Source organism: Sapajus apella, unplaced genomic scaffold, assembly GCF_009761245.1.
Source record: "Sapajus apella isolate SASKATOON/1434 unplaced genomic scaffold, GSC_monkey_1.0 scaffold84, whole genome shotgun sequence".
Classification (NCBI taxonomy): domain Eukaryota; kingdom Metazoa; phylum Chordata; class Mammalia; order Primates; family Cebidae; genus Sapajus; species Sapajus apella.
The window spans coordinates 8761025-8782350 of NW_022437024.1; the positions used below are offsets into that span (position 1 = coordinate 8761025).

At 34.3% G+C, this 21326-nt stretch overlaps 1 protein-coding gene, 2 long non-coding RNA genes and 1 other non-coding gene across 9 annotated transcripts in view; 3 read left to right on the forward strand and 1 right to left on the reverse strand.

The window, feature by feature from the left end:
* The window catches only part of LOC116533886, a 28288-nt gene extending 19959 nt beyond the window's left edge, over positions 1-8329 (reverse strand). Inside the window, exon 1 of the long non-coding RNA XR_004261495.1 lies at positions 8318-8329. This is a non-coding gene — a long non-coding RNA (uncharacterized LOC116533886). The remainder of the gene's footprint in view (positions 1-8317) is intronic.
* Positions 1-21326, forward strand: part of PDE3A (phosphodiesterase 3A) — a 325385-nt gene that overhangs the window by 132131 nt on the left and 171928 nt on the right. The window contains exon 1 of one of the 6 annotated variants that reach the window (XM_032253817.1): positions 8444-8535. The exons of the other annotated variants lie outside the window; for them this stretch is intronic. The gene's annotated coding sequence lies outside the window, so the exon portion shown is untranslated. Of the gene's footprint in view, positions 1-8443; positions 8536-21326 lie in introns of those variants that run through there. 6 annotated transcript variants of the gene reach the window in all.
* LOC116533906 lies at positions 3966-4069 on the forward strand. The gene has a single exon (XR_004261512.1). It is a non-coding gene; the product is annotated as a small nucleolar RNA U13 (small nucleolar RNA).
* On the forward strand, positions 8532-12419 carry LOC116533885. Its single transcript, XR_004261494.1, has 2 exons — positions 8532-9936; positions 9967-12419. It is a non-coding gene; the product is annotated as an uncharacterized LOC116533885 (long non-coding RNA).

Here is a 21326-nt window from a genome sequence, read left to right on the forward strand (position 1 = left end):
GATCTATACTAAGAATTTATTTTGGCTCTTATCAATGAGTTGTTCATGTTCAGTTGTTGGAATTCATTCAAAATTAAGTGCCTGGCTTCAGGTTTTAAGATGTACACTTTTTCAGAGTTTGCTTTGCTTTGTCATGTTGGATAGAAAAGGTACTGGTACTGAACTTTAGCTTCAAGATCTAATGGACATGGGCTTTGTGCTCAAAGAGAAAAGTCTTCAACCATGACTGCGGGATTTTTAAAATATAGGATGACAAATAAATATATACTATATGAAAGTGACAGAGAAAGTTGAACAGGTTCCAGAGTAGAATCCTTTATCTTACTTGTTATGCCCTGAGCAGGGAGAAGAACTCAGGAAATGTAAGAAAAGTTTCATGAGGAAGCCTTGTACTTGAATTCCACTTGCCGTATTATCTGAAAGTTTCAGTGTTATCATGGATGTTTGTTACGTGTTAAGGTGGGCACTTATTCCATAATGGAAGCTATATTATTAGATGCTTCTTCTTAAGAAGACTATCAAGTCACTTTGATGAAAACTCCAACTAGCTGTACCATAAAGAGGATGTAATTATTTAGGAAACATTCTCATAAGATTTAAACCAAAAACAACTTAATGTGATTCTGATACAACTGATTAAATACTTTATAGTTGTCAACCCCAGAAATACAACTTAATCTCATTTGAAAAATGTATATAACAGATAGTAATTTTTATAATTTATTACAATTGTTATATGAACTTATAATTTATATTTAAATCATAATTATATATAAACTGATTATTTGAAATTTAGTAAGTTCTTTATAATCTCTTCACTGAATAGAGGGCTCTAATCTAAAAGCCTCCTCTATTTTAATGTTAACAAGATAAAGTCTTGGACAGGTGTTTCTGCTGTAATGTGATATATGAGTTTTTGAAAAACATAAGTTCTGCAAATTGTGCCCTAAAACAAGCAAACAAACAAAAAACATGACCATGAGAAAAAATAACAATTCCAGCCAAAAAACTAGTGGGATTAGGAAGATACGTTAGTACCAACAAATAAATAAATAAATAACTGATACAGTCAATATAAACCTAATCATAGAAAAAGAAAAGATGAAGGCGGATTGTTCAAAAGAGATGAAAAGAAGAGTTGAAAGGGTGGCAAATGCAAAATGCATCAAAATCAGAAAAAGCAAACCTTGGGTATTTTCAATAGAGACTTTTTGGTCAAACAGAACAAAGAATAATACTGTGGATGTAAATGGGCATTATGGATTACTCTGTGTATTACTCTTTGCCCTGGTCTGTTCAATTCTGTTCATATACTTTATATGCTCCTGCTGTGATTTGGTGATTAAACATTAACCAGGTGGCAGGGAGGGGGAAGGAACTCATGTAAGTCCGTATATCTTTTGCTATCCCACTGTTTACCAATTGAGTATGAGCCGATTAACTATGCAGAAACGTGTTATAGCAGAAAAGATTTAGTAGTGTTATATGGTAGGCTAAAAGGAACACTGGCTAGAAAAATCATCAAACTATATCTTACTGGTTTTCCATTTATCCATATCAAACATTTTCCACTATAATATTTGTAATATAGACTGGTAACTATGCTTATGTTGTTAAAGGAAAATTTACCCTAGTGTTAAATAATATAAAATCCCCAACTCTCATAGATTGGTGGGCATTGTAGAGCTTGTAGATTAAAATATAAGGCCCCTCTGACTGAAGGAAATGTAGGAACTCTGTATAGTCAGCCGTCTTTACCCCTAGGTTCTGCATCCATAAATTCAACCAACCTCAGAGGGAAAATATTCAAGAAAAAAAGTGATTGAACTGAACAAGTCTGAAACTGAACAAGTACACACTTTAAAAAAAATCATTATTCACTAGACAACAGACTATACCAACTATTTACATAATATTTACATTGAATCAGGTCTTATAAGTAATCTGGAGATGATTTAAAGTGAACAGGAGAATGTGCAAATACTGTACCATTTTATATCAGGTACCAGCATCCCTCAATTTTGTTATCTACAGGGTCCTGGAACTAATCTGCCAGGGATATCAAGAGATGACTGTATTCTGTTATTCTTTTCTGTATCTCAGAAGTTTTCAAAATAAGTTTTTAAAAAGGCTTTTACTTCTTCAAGCTTTGTCTTACAGGTAGAACCTATCTCTTACAGGTAGAACCTATAAAATTGAACATTTTTTCGTGGATAAAGATTACAATGATGTAAATATTTCTTGTCCTGTTTTTCTTTTTTCTTCCTATGGTTTCTTTCCTTCCTTCTTCCTGTCCCCCTCCTTCCTCTCTCCTGCCTCCCCAGTGTGGATGCAAAAAGGAACAGCATTAAAGGCAAGAATGTAAAGTGATTGATGCCTGACATTGTCATGAAAGAGAAGGACCAGTGATCACATGTATGTTATACTTTTTGGTAGAAAATTGTTACACGCAGGTGTTTTTGTGCTTTTGGGCCTGTGGAAAGTAATTACTTAAAAATTAAAAAGGATTTTAAAAAAAATTATAGCCTGTGGAGTTTGAGATGGGTCCTGTTCTGTGCTCTGACATCAGCAACTCTGTGACCTTGGACAATTAATCTAACGATTTGACAGTTTCACCTTTATATGGTAGATTGAAGACCATAATCCTGTAGAATTGTTGGGTAGATTATAAGAGGAAATACTTGTAAAATGCTTAATGTTGTGCCTAATGTGCAGTAGCTTCTTATTGGCTACTGTGGACTTGTTTGAAATTATTAATCTTTAGTCATCTTTGTATGTCATTTCCATGGATGCTTACAAAATGGTTAGATATATGCAATGAATAAAGAGACTTTCACAATGATGCTGATTACACTGTGGATTGTACAAGGTTGTTCCTTGTGTCTGTTTTAGAATTTATAATAACAAAAATGAGATTAACAAGTTGATTTTTTTTTTTTTTTTTTTTTTTTTTGAGACGGAGTTTCGCTCTTGTTACCCAGGCTGGAGTGCAATGGCGCGATCTCGCAACCTCCGCCTCCTGGGTTCAGGCAATTCTCCTGCCTCAGCCTCCTGAGTAGCTGGGATTACAGGCACGTGCCACCATGCCCAGCTAATTTTTTGTATTTTTAGTAGAGACGGGGTTTCACCATGTTGACCAGGATGGTCTCGATCTCTTGACCTCGTGATCCACCCGCCTCGGCCTCCCAAAGTGCTGGGATTACAGGCTTGAGCCACCGCGCCCAGCCAACAAGTTGATTTTTATGACATAAAATATATTTGAGAGCCAACTGTGAGTATTCATGTAATTAGACTAATAATGCAAAGACATTTTCAAACAGATTATTCCTATTAACCTTGTTCAAGTTAGTAAGACCCAGTAATAATGTGATCCAAGTAGTGTACATTTCCTCTCTCTCCACCCCCATTCTGCTACCTTCACATATATTCAATTTTCTTGTTATTTTGTTGAAGTACAGTTTGTATGCAGTAATACACAAATCTTAAGTGCACAGTTCAATTAGTTTGGCAAATGCATATAACCTGATATATTTTCTCAGCTCATATTACTAGTGCCTTTATTGTAATTAACAGCATGAAACACATTCTGAGTGGTAAGGATGGCCAAATATGTATGGAGCATTTTACATATGCACTTGTTAATCCTTACAACCCCACCTGTTTCATGCTATTATTTTGATTTTGCAGATAAGAGTTGAGTTTAATAAGATTAAATGACTTGCTGAGGGCACCAGTGAAGCCTACCTTCAAACACAGGCTTAATCACCGTACTAAATTGTATCTCCTTCACTTCTGTAAAAGTGAGCCTGTGCTTCCTGTCTAGGTTGCCAGAGTTTCTTTTCACTATGATGAAATTCACAAAAATTCTCTTACTCAAAATTCTTAGTTATTACTTTTGATGAGAATATTTAAATCAAAATGGGATCCAAATCAATGTATAGGGAGACAGTTAAACGTTTTCCATGATCCTTTTGTAGTTCATGAGCATGATGATCGGGTGTTCACACGCTTGTGTGAGATGTGCCACGCTTGAACCTTGTTATGATGTTGGCACATTACCCATCTGATCCGAAAAAAAAAAAAAAAAAAGAGTTTTCCTGTAAGTCAAGGGTGTTCTTGAAAAGAGAGCTCAGATATCATATTATGTATGATAAAGTAGAATACATCATGAGTAAAATGTTCTAATTTAAATTTAGTGCATTTTATCTTATTTGGAATATTGTCTGTTATTTTTTAACTGATGGCAATATATTTTGATGCTCACATAGAAAGCATTTTGTATATACTGTTAAAAAGAAAAAATGATTATACTCTGAAGAGAATACTTGCCTATATTACTGAAGAACAATTCATACATCTAAACTTAGTTATGCAGTCTTTTTTTACTTCAAATATTTTTTCCATGTGATATCCTCTAAAATTTTTTCTTTTCTTTCTTCAGGATTTTTTTTCTACGTTTGTTATTTGGGCCATTCTTCAGCCAAGTTGCTAAGCAGAAATCTATAAAGAAGTAGTTTAATCAAATATGTTCCTCAAATTGTTTTAAAAATATGTATATTGCATCTTGCTGCAGGGCTTTACTTATCTAATTTTTAAAATATTGATGGATGTGTAAGAGGCTTTCATTCTTTTTTTTTTTTTTTTGAGACAGGGTCTTGCTTTGTTGCCCAAGCTGGAGTGCAGTGGTGCCATCTCGGTTCACTGCAGACTTGACCTCCTCGGTCCAAGTAATCATCCTGACTCAGCCCCCCACATAGCTGGGATGATAGGTGTATGCTACTATGCCAGCTAATTTTGTATTTTTAGTAGAGATTAAGGGTCATCATGTTGCTTAGGCTGGTCCTGAACTCCTGAGCTCAAGCAAACTGCCTGCCTATGCCTCCCAAAGTGCTAGGATTATAGGCATGAGCCACTGCAACCGCCCAGGGCTTTTATTCTTTCACTGTAGAGAATTTATAAGTATTACAGATAAACAAGAAAATAAATATTAACATGGATTCATGGTTCAAACCTACAAATGTTTTCTCCTAATACTAGGTTCTCAGTCCTGTGAACCAGGAGTTGTACTACTTTTCTCTTTGGGCTTATGAAACGTCTAGAATAATTAATTAAGAAAAGGAAAAATATTTTTAAGTCAAAGGATTTTCCTCATCTATTTAAACATAAATCTCTACAGCACCATAATCCATGCAACCTCAGCATCAAGTCAGATTTTTTTTTATCGCCTGAAAACTGCTAAGTGAATACATTTATATATAGAATTAAGATAATGGAAGCATACATGATTGAGCATTTAAACTAGTTATGTGCAATATTACTACTCGAAATAGAAATAAAATTATTCCCACAACCTGGTTTGTGCCAACATTTTGGTTATTTAAATGAAGTAAAACTTTCTGTTTACTTCACTAGACGTGATGTGAAATTATTCATAGAGTGAAGTAGTGAAATTTTGTTTGCTTATTTGCCTACCAAATCATACCAAAAGAGTTGCTTTCTGTTCATTTAATGAGTACTTATAAAAAAATGAAGCTATTTTTTAGTGATTGTAAATACTCTAAGTGATCATTCCAGACTACTTTACAAAATTCTAGTTAGTTTGATGCCGTGGTCATAAAATCAACAAAGGGTGCTAGATTTTGAGAACATAACAGTAACAGAAATGATTGCATTATGCTTTTGATGTATCAAATTTAGCACAGTAAGCTGTCATTACTCCAGTCTTATGCTAAATAACACCTCACTTTATGCAATACATCCTGATATGATATTAAATACATATAGATTCATTCTGATTTCTATAAACTCTGTATTTGTTAAGCTTTCCAATTCATTTGAATGAACTTTGAAGCACTGGGGAATACAAACAGTTGTTCATTAATTTACAAATGATACTTCACAGAGCAATATTAATTCAAAAGATAATCACATATATTTTGTGAGGCACTATAGCCTCATGAAATATAATACCTTAGATATATTTTGTATGAATTACTGTTAGTAGTTTGGTACTTCCTGTTGAATCACGTGTTTGACTCCATCCCAAATGGCGGATTTTCACTTTATAGATTAGCAGGTCTAGGAAAGAGTTAAGGTTCAGCTGAATGCTAATGATCACTTCCAACTTCTTTTTATCGTCTAAAATGTATCACTTAAGGTGTGAATCCCATAATCATATAGAAAAATACATTTAGTCAAAAGGATGTCCAGTGTGGTTAGACTTTAAAGGAGCCATTGGAATGAATCCCCCCTATCTAGAAAACTCTTCTACTAGGATATATGCCTATGACTGCATCATTTTATTCATGATAATTCAAATGTCCTTTGCCAGAAATACCTTTACTGAAGTAGTCCACCCCAAAAATGTTTGTTTATAGTCTGTCTTCCTCACTAGAGTGAGATCAGGTCAGGGACTTTCCCTGCTTGGTTCATTTAGAGCAGGTCTGGCAAAGGGAATGCATGTGTATTTGTCTATGGAATACATGACTAAAAAATGGATGACTGTAGAGGTAAAAAGAACTTTTAATATAATCCAATCTATCCAGTTTATATCAAGGAAACTAAGACTATTTATAAAGGAAACTAATGGTTAATTGAGTTCCTCAATATTCTGTACTATGGATTGAGGAAATAAATACCAGACACAGTTCAGTCCTTCGGGGCGGTTTGGGACATTCACTCTTGCCAATAGAAGATGGTTAAGAAGTGTGGTTTGGGAGCTGGACAGACATGGTTTTGGCTAGAGTTTGAATTTTAGCTGTATCACTTACTAGCTGTGTCCCTTTGTGAAAGATACTTAATCCTCCTAGTCATTCTCTTCAACTGTAAATGGAGATGATGCGTATCCATTGGATTATTGTGAAGCCTAAATGAGATCATGTATCACAGAGCCTCGCACAAGGAAAACTGTTATAGCTGTCATTGTCATTATATCATGACCGTTTAGTCCCTATCATATAAATTGTATAGGCATTTAATCCATTATTTTCTATAGTATCACCATAGTATTTTTTCCCCAAACTTCATGTATTTAGAACTCCTTAGTTCACCACAGATGATACATGAAGTTTATGAGGTTGTTATGCTAGTTTAGATACTAGATAATACTAATAAGAAATTTGGTTTCTGTACTAGTTTATAATGCCAATTAATATTAAATATTCATCAATCTAGTGTTTCCGATGCCCAGACCTAACAGGTATTCCACAGAAAGACTATACTTTTATCTGTAATAGATATTTGATATAAGAAGGTTCCAAATTCAGCTACAGAGGTTGACACTCTGCGGAAAAAAAATAATTCAAGATAAAATGCTTTTTTCTCCTCCTCTTCGATTTTCTAACCACAATAGAAAAATTCCATCAGTCAGAAACCATTCAGAAGAAGACATGGGTAATGTCCAGACATATAAATTATATAGATGCATATTAATCATCCTCTATTATATAGAGTCATCTAATTTGAATTTCTATTTTTTGAGACTAAAGTCAGATGTAATAGTATTATTAAAAAACCAAAGTTTTCCAGATGTATATTATTATGTCATAACCACTGTATCAATACATTCTCTGTATAATAGAGAATTTGCTTATTTTAGGTACTAATTTTAAAATATACATCATTTTTCATATTCATTAGAATTTATAAACCATCCTAAGGTGCATCGTTGTTAAATTGTAGTTTTCAAATGTAATAGAATCTGTAATTTACTGTTAGAATTAGAAAATGTGAATCAATTGCTTAGCCTAAAATTTTTTGTTGGAGAAGAAAATACCATGACAACTGATTGTCTTCAGAATCATCTAGGGCCGATTGATTCATAATCCAAATTTAGAGACTGTTCGTATTAGAATCTGAGAAAGACTTCGTTTTGTTAATTCAGCAAAAGAAGTACTAGTTATATCTGGGCAAGTGGATGTTAAACTTTATGAATGCCAGACTGGATTAGTTTCCTCATTTGTACAGTTAGCTTAGTGATTTCTAAAATCTCTTTTCCTTTATTTTCCTTTTTCTTCTCCTGTCACTCTGTTGTCATCCTGCACACAGATAAATGTGTGTATCTACATGTAACATGTATACACAATCCGGTTCACGTATCTGAAAAAACTATTCACTCCTGACCACAGGGAGCATGTCTTAGTTTTCTTTAATCTGAAATGTTGGAGTCTGATACATCTTAGACTTTAAGTGAATATTTCTTGAAAAATTTTTAAAATATCTCTTCATCTATTAAAGAGATCATGTTCTTCTAAGAGAACTATATTAGTTTTCTATTGCTGTTATTACAAATCACTGTAAACTTTAATGGCATTAAAACCACAAATTTATTAATTTTATAATTCTATATAACTACACAGACCTGTGGGTCAGAAGTCTGACATGGACCACACGGTGCTAAAATCAAGGTGCTGGCACAGTTGCATTCCTTTCTCAAGTATCTGAGAGGGATCTGTTTCCTTGCCTTTTCTAGCTTCTAGAGGCTGCCCAAGTTCCTTGGCTTGCGACCCTCTTTGTCCACTTTCAAAGCTGGCAAAGGTGAGTTGATTCCTTCTCACATCACATCACTGTAATTTCTGCCATCTTCACATCTCTTACTAATAACTCTGGTCCTCCTGCCTCTTCTTATAAGTGCCTTATGGTAACATTGGGCCCACCCAGATAATCAGGATCATCACTCTAACTCATCATGCTTAATCCCATCTGCCAAGTCACTTTTGCCATGTACTGTAACATATTCACGAATTCTAGGGATTAGGACATGGACATCTTTGAGGGCTATTTTTCTGCCTAGGACTCTGAGGTATGCTAGTAGCTGAAAGAAAAACATCAGAGGTCTTTTCCTTGTAATTATACAGGGAAGTTGCTTCTTGCTTAGCAAATACAAGTGCTTAGGCCAAACCTGTCTGAGATTTTAGCTCAAAAAGAAGTGCTCCATTCTTTAAGTTTAGATTTCATTCCAAATGTGTAACCAGCAATTACTTTCTATAGTCCTTTATTTATGGCCTATTACTTGAGATCCTGATACAGTAAATTCATAATGCATTAGGTCATCAGACAATGACATGGTTGTGTGTGGTACATGGTCAATTTTTTGGAACTTGACCTAGGAGTCTCCTTTTCTCCTACTGCTAACTATGAAAGCTCTTATGAATCATTTTTGTTTGTCACTGTACCTCATTTTCTCATCTGCAGATTGCATATGATCACTCAATCTGTCTTATTCAACTGCTAGACTAATAAGATCACAATGAAAAATGTTCTATAAAGTATAGAGCTGTCTTTCTATACAGCATACCTTTCTAAGTCTTCTCAAGTGGGGGGCTTTTGTACTGAAGTGTTTTATTTACTTTAATGTAAACATGCACCATGGTAAATCTTTGCACATTACTGAAAAGAACTTAGTGTTTAATAAAATCGTACCTAATATTCCCTCAAATGTTAAACTTTATGGTAAATTAGACAAAGATTTATTATGCCATTTCTTTTTTTGAATGGTAATGTTAGTGCAAGTGACAGTTGATGGTCTCACTCTTCTTTCCATAGTTCTGTTACATAAATGTGAAACTTTAATACCTAAATAATTTTAAATATATTTTTAATGAGGAAGTCTTCAGGGCAATGGTTTTCCAAGTTATTCTGTGACAGAAGGCGTTTTGCAAGAAAATATTGCATTGAGCTGCCATATATAAAACAAATATACGTGGAGTTACTCTGGTTGTATAAGACAATACGGCACCAAGTCCTTTGGTTAGTGCCCCCAAAACACATATTCCAGTGTCTGCTAATGTCACTGGTTTCTAGGAAACACAGCGGGTTTCAGTGGATAGTGTTATTAATTTGTAAAATATTTAATAAGTATTAAAATATGCTAAATAATATATATTGGTATCAAGGAGCTATGGGAACTCTAAAAAGAGGGTGTGTATGTGTGTGTGTGTGTGTGTGTGTGTGTCTTTATGTGTATAGCAGGTTAAACAAATGTGTTCTCCAAAAATTTATTTTGTAAATGTTAATGCTAACTCAGTGTTTATTCTCTGAGCTAACCTCACCTATAAAACCATAACACGTGAAAATTAACACTTCAAATTGTTTCCTTGAAGATTATGCAGTAAATTTTAAAAACATGTGTTTCATATATATTGTTTCTATAATACGCATTATACACACAGTATTTCATTCCAATATTACATTCTGCATAATTTTGAAAGTCTTTTCTGCATCTTTCCCCCAAAAACAGAGAATAGAGGCTATAGTGTTGGGCGTTTAATGCCTGAATGAGCACATGAAACATTTTTGTTAATCATCTTATGAAAGAAATATTTCACAAGATTTTTTTGTCATAATAACATATGTAGGTTAGTTTGTAATAAGAAATCTTATAGTTGTATTTTTTTCTCAAGCTAGCATATTTTGTAGTCATTTCCAATTTCATAGTAGAATTTAGAATTTGGTTCATACATACCTTCAGAAATGATGTTGATACTTTAGCCTGGTTAATTGTCTAGGATGTGCATCTTGTGTACTTATGAATATACTTAAAATGGATAAGAGAAGTAACATATAAAACTTTTAAGGATGAGTATTTGGTAAGAGAGAGAATTCTATTTGTTTTTTTAAAAATATGGCATCATGTTAATCCATTATTTTTATGTGTGTTTTGGAGAAATTGATTACTTAATGTTTCACATAGGTACAAAATTTAGCTCATATTTGTCATCAAAATAAAATATCTTGTGAGAAACAGGTAATTTTTCAAGAAGATTACTTATTTAGTAAATAAAACCATAAAATGTTTAAACATTTTGGTTCAAAATTTAAAAGGCCACATATGTTTTCATTCTTTATAAAAGGTTATTAAATTTAGTTTTAAACTTAATTCACATAAAGGGTATTTATTATGATACTAGGGGGTAATTGCACAGTTCTGCATTCACTTAGATTTCTTTTTTCCCCATCATCCCAGAAGCCAGAATGTAAGCTACATTTCTGTTTGTATTGAGCCTTTGAGAGACTATACTGTATAGCTATTGGAAAAACTTGCATATGTGTCCAAGTTCTGCCTCTTCTAAAATTAATTGCCATAGAGGAAGTTGGTTAGCCACAGAGAGTTTCTTAGGCTTTCTAAATTTAATTTATTAGTCCCTAGAAAGTTCAAGTCTGTAAATACTAGGAGTTTTTACAAGGAAGTTATAAAGAAGTAAATGACAAGATATTTGAAAGTGCACGACATTGTGTATGACGTATATTAATTGACCAATGAATGCTTTACATCCCTTGATCTATTAACTAGAAATTAAATGGCAGGTAGATAACTCCTAAGTTTATATCAACAATTTCCCCTCTTCTGAATTCCACACTCATATATCCAGTTGCAATAATTGGCTTCTTGACTTAGATATCTAATAGACATCTCATACTCTTCCAATTATTGCCTCCAAATCTGCTCCATCCGTTATAATATGGCAACTCCAGCCTTTCAGTTCCTCTGTCAGAAATCCTGAAGGCATCCCTGACTCCTCTTTCTCTCTTACACCTCACCTCCAATTTATCGTTAGTCCTCCTTGCAGGATAATCCAGAATCTGACATTTCTTACCATCTCTACTGCTATAACTCTAGTAGGCTAGCATAACGCCTAGACCTGATTACTACAGAAACCTCGTAGCAGTTCTTTTGGCTTCCACCTTTCCCTCACTATCTATCCACAACATATTTGCTTGAGCGATCCTTTCAGAACCTGAATCAGTTAATGTCAATCCTCTGCTCAAAAACCCCCAGTGGTTCCCATGTTAGACCTTACAATTGCCTACATGGCCCGTGCAATTGGGCTCTTTTTTCTTTGTGATTACCTCATCTCTCATTACCTTTCTCCTCACTTACTCTGATGCAGCTATACTTATCCTTACCATTCTTTTTGCATGCCAGGCACATTCTCATTGTGCTGGCTGTTTTCTTTGCCTGGACCGCTTTCTCTGCAGTTATCCCCATAGCTCACTTCCTCTCTGCCTGTGTCTTCATGTCTTTGATTAAATGCAACATCTGTATGCCTGATCCCTCATGCAGGACTCCCATTTCAAATGGAAACCCCACCCTCCTTCATACCAGCCCTCTTTATCATACTCTAAAGGACTTATCTTCTAACACCTGCTAAAATTTACTCACACATTTTTTAATTTTTTCACTTGAATGTGAGCTCTACAATGTTAGCTGTTTGTGTGTGTATGTGTGTGTGTGTTTCAGTTTTGTCTACTGATATTTCCCAAGCATCTAGAACAGTGTCGGGCAATTAATAGTTGCTCAATAAGTATTTGTGGAATGATTTGGGTAAACCGCAATTTGATTAGAAAAATGTGTTCTTAGAGTTCTTTCATTTCATGCAATATTGCTTATTTAAGAGGAATCAACAGATTTACAAGAAAAATCAAACCCATTCAAAAGTGGACAAAGGATATGAACAGACACTTTACAAAAGAAGACATACATGAGGCCAAGAAACATATGAAAAGATGCTCATCATCGCTGGCCATTAGAGAAATGCAAATCAAAACTACATTGAGATACCACCTCACACCAGTTAGAATGGTGATCATTAAAAAATCTGGAGACAACAGATGCTGGAGAGGATGTGAAGAAATAGGAACACTTTTACACTGTTGGTGGGAGTGTACATTAGTTCAACCATTGTGGAAGAGAGTGTGGCGCTTCCTCAAGGATCTAGAAATAGAAATTCCATTTGACCCAGCAATCCCATTACAGGGTATATATCCAAAGGATTTTAAATAATTCTATTATAAATGCACACGTATGTTCATTTCAGCACTGTTTACAATAGCAAACACTTGGAACCAACCCAGATGCTCACTGATGATAGACTGGACAGGGAAAATGTGGCACATATACACCTTGGAATACTATGCAGCCATAAAAAACAGTGAGTTTGTGTCCTTTGTTAAGGACATGGATGAAGCTGGAAACCATCATTCTCAGCAAACTGACACAAGAAAAGAAAATCAAACAGTGCATGTTCTTACTCATAGGTGGGTGTTGAACAACAAGAACACATGGACACAGGAGGGGAGCATCACACACTGAGGTCTGTGGGGGGGTACTAGGAGAGGGACAGTGGGGGGTGGGAAGTTGGGGAGGGATAACATGGGGAGTAATGCCAGATATAGGTGATGGGGATGGAGGCAGCAAACCACATTGCCATGTATGTACCTGTGCAACAATCCTGCATGTGCTTCACATGTACCCCAGAACCTAAAGTGCAATTTTATATATATGAAAAAAAATTAATCCATTTAGACATATCTTTTAGAGTAGCCAGTTTGAAATTTGGCAAACGACTTGAAAGCAACCTAGATTGCAGTTAGAATATTGTGGTAGCTTTGCAATTGTACCACCTGTGATCAGTTCCTTTTTCTGTCACATAAAAAGCTCATTGTAGTGATCAATTTCTCAGACTTTTTGTGAGCTCGAATACTTGAAATAATTAACCAAGTAGTTGATATCAAAAAAAGAAAAATCTGGGTTTCTATGTTTTTGAATTTGTTCTCCAGTACTTGTTTCTTAAGCATGAAAAATCCATACATGTGAGTATTAGTTTTATTATTGGGGAGGCCATTCTTATAAGATAAGGAATTATATCTTTAAATGAAAACAAAATTTCATTATAATTTGTTGACATAAGTATTTCTCATATGTAGCTGGCATTTTTCACTCACTAACATGTGTATTCTGTCACCATATTTGAAACTGCCCTTCTTATGCTGGATTTGTGACATCGTGCGTCATCAAGAGCTGTTCTCAGAAATGCAGATTCAGTTATGTCTAACAAATGGGCCAAATATCTAATCTGCCACCATTAGAGCTATATTAATCTGCTTCTAGCCAGTGGAGCCTTGGCTTGGATCACAGAAGGAAACACCACATCTGTGTCCACAGCTGTTGCCTTTTAAACAGGACCCATAGCATGATATTCTGGACAAGGGACTTTTAAAGTGTCTAGTTTTTTAGGTGTGGGGCAAAGCCTTTCCTTTTGTGTTCTGGGCTTCTAGCTCACCACCCATTTTTCCTCTTACAGAATGTTCGCTTTCTGTCTTCTGGGCACCCCTACATTGGTTTCTGTTGCCCTTATTAAAACCTCTTTTCCAGAAGCAATCTATTATTTTTGTCTAGTGAGAACTATTTACCCTAGAAGTGTTTGTTTTTATATCTTAATTTTTAAAGAGTAATTTCAATAAAAACTTATATTAATAAGATGTAGGAAAACTATTTTAAAAGGGTCTTTTTGGCACTATAAAAATCCCAGCAGGTAGCTCTGCCTACTTTTTTGTTTTATAATATCTATTGTAACCTCTGTTATTTTTTTATTTTTTTTTTATTTTCGTTACTAGATGTTTCCTTCTGGTTGTTAAATGTCTTTTCATCTTTTTAGTGCCACTTAGAAAATCTAGAAATAAACACAAAATGAAAATCATATATATTTTTACCATTCTCTAGAAACCATAAATAATGCTGGTTTTTTAATTCATACTTACTAGAATTGGGGAAGATATTTAACTGACTCTTAAATTTGATAGGTAAAAAAATTGGTTATTTGCTATAAAGTTGAACATTTTATGTTGTCTAGCCATTTGTATTTTTTCTCATGAATTGTCTGCTCATTTACATTTTAAATATTAATATTTACTTTATGTGATAAAGCATTTCAAATGTGTTGCTTTACATACATTTAATATAGTTTTGAAATGGAAATTTTTAATCATTTTGTGGTAGACATTATTTCATTTTAAAAATTCTAAAATCAGCTTAGCAACACATTTTATCAGTATTTTCTTCTAAACTTTTTCATTTAACTGAATTTTAACATAGTTCTTGAATACTTTTGGAATTCAGTTATACAAATGGTAGTTTGCATATAATAAGCAAATTGTGTTTTTTTCCCTAAATTGCTGTACAAATTTGTCAGCCAGTTTAATTGAATAATGTATATTCTTTTCTGTTGGTGTGTGATATGTTAGATCAATTAAAATAAATTCCACTAGAGTTAGCAAACTAGGTATAAATTGACTATGTTTAATTAGAGGTGGAAGCCAGATAGTACGGTAGAGAAATGGAAGGCAGTTCAGAATTCTGACATATGAAGAAAAATAGAAAAAGAGAGAAGGAGCAGGAAGTGGCTTGGGAGATAAAAATCTATATTTGCAAAAAGAGAGGGACTTGAGTTTGTATACTGAAGGCAAATTGAGGGCTGAGATGGAGAAAGTGAAGACACAGGAGATATTAGGCAAAAGATTGATGAAACTATATATTGGAAAAGGCAGGAAAAGGGAGTGTAACCCCCAGATGGATCTGTTAACATGGAGTGAAGATGAATACTGTTTCCTCTATAGAAATAGAAGATACAGATATGGTGCAGGTAGGTTTTTAGGAAGCAGGGCCTGAAGTTCAGGAAGATTCCATAACATGTCCTCTGTTTCTTCTATAAATTAAGAAGGAAAGCATTTTCTGAGAGTGAAGAGGAAGGAAGGTCATACATCTTATTTATGTGTCTCCTCCTTCATTCGTTTGCTAAAAAAAGCTTATGAATGTTGCCATGTGCCATTTTCTGTGTTAAGACTAGAAAAAGTGACCAAAAATGAAGTGCACAGTGGAGTCTACCAAACCACTTCAGTTGTGAGTCACCCAGGCAGCCACATGAAGAAAAAGACTCTGTTACTGTTCCAGTGCAAAATCTAAGTCACCATTGATTGAAAAATGAGATCTACTTGACTAGGTGTTGCCAGTTTGGGAAAAACATTTTCAGTTTAGTTGATGGCATCAAAAATTTTCAAAAGGCTTCATGTTGATACAGATGGATAGATATGAAACCAGAGGTTAGTTTATGCACATATATTTCCTTGCTCTATATACTGGAGTGTAGTACGCTCCAGTAGTAGGGATCATACCCAGCCCTGGGTTCATGATTTCTAATATTTTTGCAAATTAAAGGAATCAGAGATCTGTGAAAAAGTGACTTATCCTAGGAATGGTTCAGGAATATACAAGAAAAGTTTGGAGTATCTTTTATTGCCCATAAGTTAGGAAATACACATACACACACACACACACACACACACACCCCACACACACAAACACACACAATGATGGTGGTATGTGAATTGGACACAGAAGCCAACTGAAAGAGTTCCCAATGGCTAAACAGCTTAAGAAACAAAATGAATAATGTAGTATTAGATTATAGCCCAAAGTATAAAATAAATGTTCATGATCCCATACTAGTAGAAATGATTAAAAATAAATAGATGGGCTAAATTGCATGTCTCATGTAATAGAATTCCAAGTAGTTTATGTGGATATTGTCCCCCTTAATGATGTATAGTATAACACCCCATTCCTTAAGTGTGGATTACTCACAGTAGTTCCTTTCAAAGAGTACAGGAGAGAAATGGGCAAAGACAAAGAGAGACTCTACATTGGAGAAACCTTACAAACACCGCCTCAGCCAGATGATCAAGGTGACCATCACAATAAGTCATGTTGACAGTACAGACCTATAATGTAATGTGATTAGGATACCAGTTTGCCTATATGGTTGTCTTCCCCCTAATCCATAACTCCATCTTATGAAAAACAGTTCAGACAAACCTATTTGAGGGATATTCTGCAATATACATGGTGAGCATTAAAACTGTCAAAGTCATCAAAAACAAAGTCAGAAAAAACTGTCAATCAGTAGGAACCTGAGGAGACGTAAAGACCAAATGTATTATAACATCCTAGATAAGGTCCTGGAACAGAAAAAAGACAATAGCTAAAAACTAAGTACATCTGAGTAAAATGTTGGTTCTATGTAATAATATGTCACTATGGTTCTTTAGTTACAATGAATGTATCATACTAATATGTTCATAGCAGGGAAAACTGCAGGGGGCTACTGGTGGGGGGGTGCAGTATATGAGACTCTGCTATCTTCAGAGCTTTTTTGTAGAAAGCCATTCTAAAATAGAAATTTTGTTTAAAAAACAAAAAAACCACTCTGCAAATTATACACTCTTTAGTTATTACGAAGCTGCTCTTATACCAAGAGATGACAAATTCAGTAAGTACTATTTTGAAAACGTGCCCCTTTGTAGAGGCCCCAGAAGCTGAGGGAGTGATATCTACTTTTTCTTTCTCACCTTTCAGCAGAGGAACCGGGTAAAATAGTCAACATTTTACAATGTTACTGCTTGGGGTTTAGGAAATTTCATCTCCCAGAAAGGTTCTATTTGCTTATTTTTAATTACACAATGGAATATCTGGCAGCACATAGCACATTTTAAGCTCTAAGCAAAATGATTTTCCAGGAATTTCTGAGGATATTAGAGCCTACGTTTACCATTATGAGAGGCACCTGAATACTGACTGCTTAGAAAATTGCAGCTTCATCACATTAGGTAGTGTCCTGTCGCCATGAGAGGGATGACATTTAGAAGTGCTAGGCTCCAGGGAAATTGTTCACTGGGAGAAAAAGACTCAAGGTAAAGCATATTATTTATTATTATTGTGGTAACACCTATCATTATATAAGCATTTAATAATGCAGTGTTATTCATAATAGAAGTCACAAAATCCTTATTCATTCTTATTACTCTGGGCTTCCTGTGACGAAATATATTTGATTCTTTTCACAGAATTAAGTACACAGAATCATTTCTGCTTTGCCAAAGGAAGTTGCCAAAGGTCTGCTGCTCTTCTGCCTACATATATATTTTTAAATGGCATATATTCCCTTGAGCAGTGATTCTCAGTCTTTCATGTTTTACATTTTGTCATATGCTATATTAAAAATTTTGGGTCCTGCTATAATAGAATCAAACCATGCTTACAGTCATTGAATGCATATAGATTTTTATATTTCTATTATAAATTTATATAATTGTTGCAGTAAACTGTGTTAATACAGTATGTTAGAAATATTTGTAGGTGTTGAATAGACTAGAGAAAATAGGTGATTTAGTAAAATGTTGTCTATTTTACAATGTCTGCTGACCAACATTTAAAAAATCATAGTTTCATATGAGAAAAAATTGGCCAAAAAAAGCATATAACATGCGGAGTGAGAAAAAAATTTGAGTACTTATCCTTAGATTATTTATAAAAATTATTTATGTCCCACTTACATTATCTCTGTGTCCCTCTGGTGGTGTGAATGTAACCTGGAAAGAGTCTAGGACAGCATTTCTTATTTCATGTATCAATTTACTAGCTATTTCTGGGAGTGACTTGACAACAGAAGAGCCTTTATACTAAGAACATTTGTCATGTTAAGTGATAAATATTGATAGAATTCTTTTCTTCATTTTTGATGCAAAAATTCTAGGTATAGATCTCAAAGAAATATATAGTCTGTGCATTGTTTAAATGCTTTTTCTATGCTTAAATATTTAATTGAGCCGAACTCAAGACTACATAACAGACTTAAAGTTTGTGATAGTTTTGTATTGTGTTCTCAGGATGCTCATGGCTCAGTAAGGGGCTAGGCACCTAATCAGATAATTTCAATAGATATTTTTTTGATTCAATGATACAAGTGAGTGTATTGTGTTTGGATAGGGGTGGGCCTAGAAAGTTGTTTAAAGAAGCCGAAGTGGTAAGGCTTTGAATTGTGTTTAAAAAGGTAGACAAGTGGGAGCAAGAAGTATAAGGCAGAAAGAGCAAGAAGCCAAAAATGATGAAAATGCAGGGAAATCACACCCCATTTTTTGTCATGGAAAGAATAGTTGCTAGGGCCCATGTGGTAGGAAAGGCCAAGTCATGGAGGGTTTTCATACCATGTTTAAGATCCTTTATTCTGTCATGGAGAACCAGGCTATTCCAAATCAAAGTTGCATCTTTTTTTTTTTTTTTTTTTTTTTTTTTTTTTTAGACTAGGTCTTACTCTGTCACCCAGGCTGGAGTGTAGTGGTGTGATCTCTGCTCATTGCAACCTCTACTCCCGGGTTCAAGCAATTCTCCTGCCTCAGCCTCCCAAGCAGAGTAGTTAGGACTATAGGCACGCACCACCATGCCCATTTTTAGTAGACAGGGGGTTTCACCATGTTTTCCAGGCTGGTCTTGAACTTTTGGCCTCAGGTGATCCACCTGCCTCGACCTCCCAAAGTGCTGGGATTACAGCATGAGCCACCATGCCTGGTTTCAAAGTTGTGTTTCCAATCTACTACATCATTCTGGCTCCATGATCAGCAAGAACCACAAATTTAAAATGTAAAGTTTGGAGGTAGGAAAAATCACAATTGCCATAAACCATGGGACTCATGAGGAGTCCTCAACTCCTGGAGTGGAAATGGGAGCAGAGATATTGGCTGTAGATGAGATGGTTGGTAGTAGACCTGAATACTTGTATACTTGGAGGTTGGATGGTTAGAAGGAGCATGTAAGAAACAACACAAAAGAAGAGATGTTTGATGAGTGATTGGGGAGGTTGGGAGAGATGAACAATTCATTTGGAACTTCATCTTAAGGTCATGAGAGACATTTGAGTTGAAAAGTCCAACAAAATAACCTGAAGTTCAAGATGGAGATGTTTTAGCTTTAGATAATAATAATAAATATTGAGGGTAAAATTGACTTTCTTTCTAAAGAGCGCTAGATTTTTGTTTCTTTAGACCACCGTTTTATGAGGTAATTTACCATGGTACAGTGACTGAATTAGCAATAATGTTTGAAGAGTTTTTGTTTATACAGATTCTCCTCAACTTGTGATGGGGTTACGCCCTGATAAACCTATTCTAGGTTTCTTACGAAAATATCGTAAGTTGAAAATGCATTCAATATACTTAACCTACCAATCATCATAGGTTAGGCTAGCCTATCGTAATTGTGAAAAGTCATCTAACACAAAGCCTATTTTATAATAAAGTGTTAATATCTCTTGTAATTTATTGAAGGCTGTATTCAAAGTGAAAAGCAAAATGGTTACATGGATACTTGAAGTACGGCTTCTCCTGAGCGCGTGTTGGCTTCACACTATTGTAAAGTGGAAAAATAAAGAGTGGAAACTTAGTAAGTCAGGGACTGTCTGTAAAATTTCTATCAACTTAAAACAGAAAAATCTAAAATAATACTTAAGACATTTTTGTTAATCTTAGAAAGAAAATATCAGATACTAATGATATGATACCTTTTTGTTATTTACTCCACTAAAGCATAATTTTGAACTCTAGAGATATAATTTTAATTTCATCTCTAGAGTTAATATATAATTTTTGAAAAGGTAAAATTATGATTTATAGGGACATAAACATAAGTCAGAGATTTTTAAACTTATAAGTTTTAAAGTTTATGAGGGAATCAGTAAGTTGTTAAAATCAGGTCAAATGAGAATATGACTCTCAAAAATCTGTATTTTCAATCAACCTAAATGAATTTGAATTGCTATGAACAGTGTTTTTTGCATTGCCATGGACAAAAAAGCCTTTGCATTGCTGTAAGTTTGGTCTAACTTAAGGTTCATCCCTAGAATTGTTAAAAGTCTAGTAAAAATAATCGGAAATACATATTCTATGTATTTAATAAAATCCCCACAAGACTTGCCAGAAATTCCTCAGAATTCAATTGAAAAGACACTGGGTAATTTCTTTTGTTCATTTCCGGACACTGTGAAGAACATAATAAGAAACCTTGAAGAACTTTTGAAATAGTTATATGATTTCCATCTCAAGAAGCCACAGTCTTTTTTAATGGTAGCCACCCCTCAATGTTGCAACATCGCTAAAGAAAATTTGTTTTTGAAAGGCAGAAAATAAACTATTTCATGGGTAATAGCAACTTATCATTGTCTAACAGATACAAAATCCATCAATGACATTTACTTTCTCTGAAAAAGGTATTAGCTCTTGAGATGGTTGCAAATAGGTTTTGTATTATTTTCCTTAATCTACAAACTGTTGGATGTCGTTTTCCCAGTTGTATTAATTTCTAATGGAATTTGTGAAAATAACACACTAAAAATTACTTAATCATTTTCAAGATTTTCGGATTTTTATGACCTTTTTATCTGTTTCCCACATTAGTATATATATGTTATATTAAACTGTAAGGACCACGCAGTTTTGATACATCCAAAAGAGATTCCACTGAGTTTTACTGACATCATTGAAACAATTTAGACTGATTTCAGTCAATTTATCATCAGTAGGACTTTAAATAATGCCACTAAATGAGATTAAAATATTTCTGAGTTATAATACTACCAACTTAAAGTACAGTTACCTTTTCTGGCTTGTTTCAAAAGAAGAGGTAGTGAATATAACACACACCTGGGACTAAGAAAACTAATTTG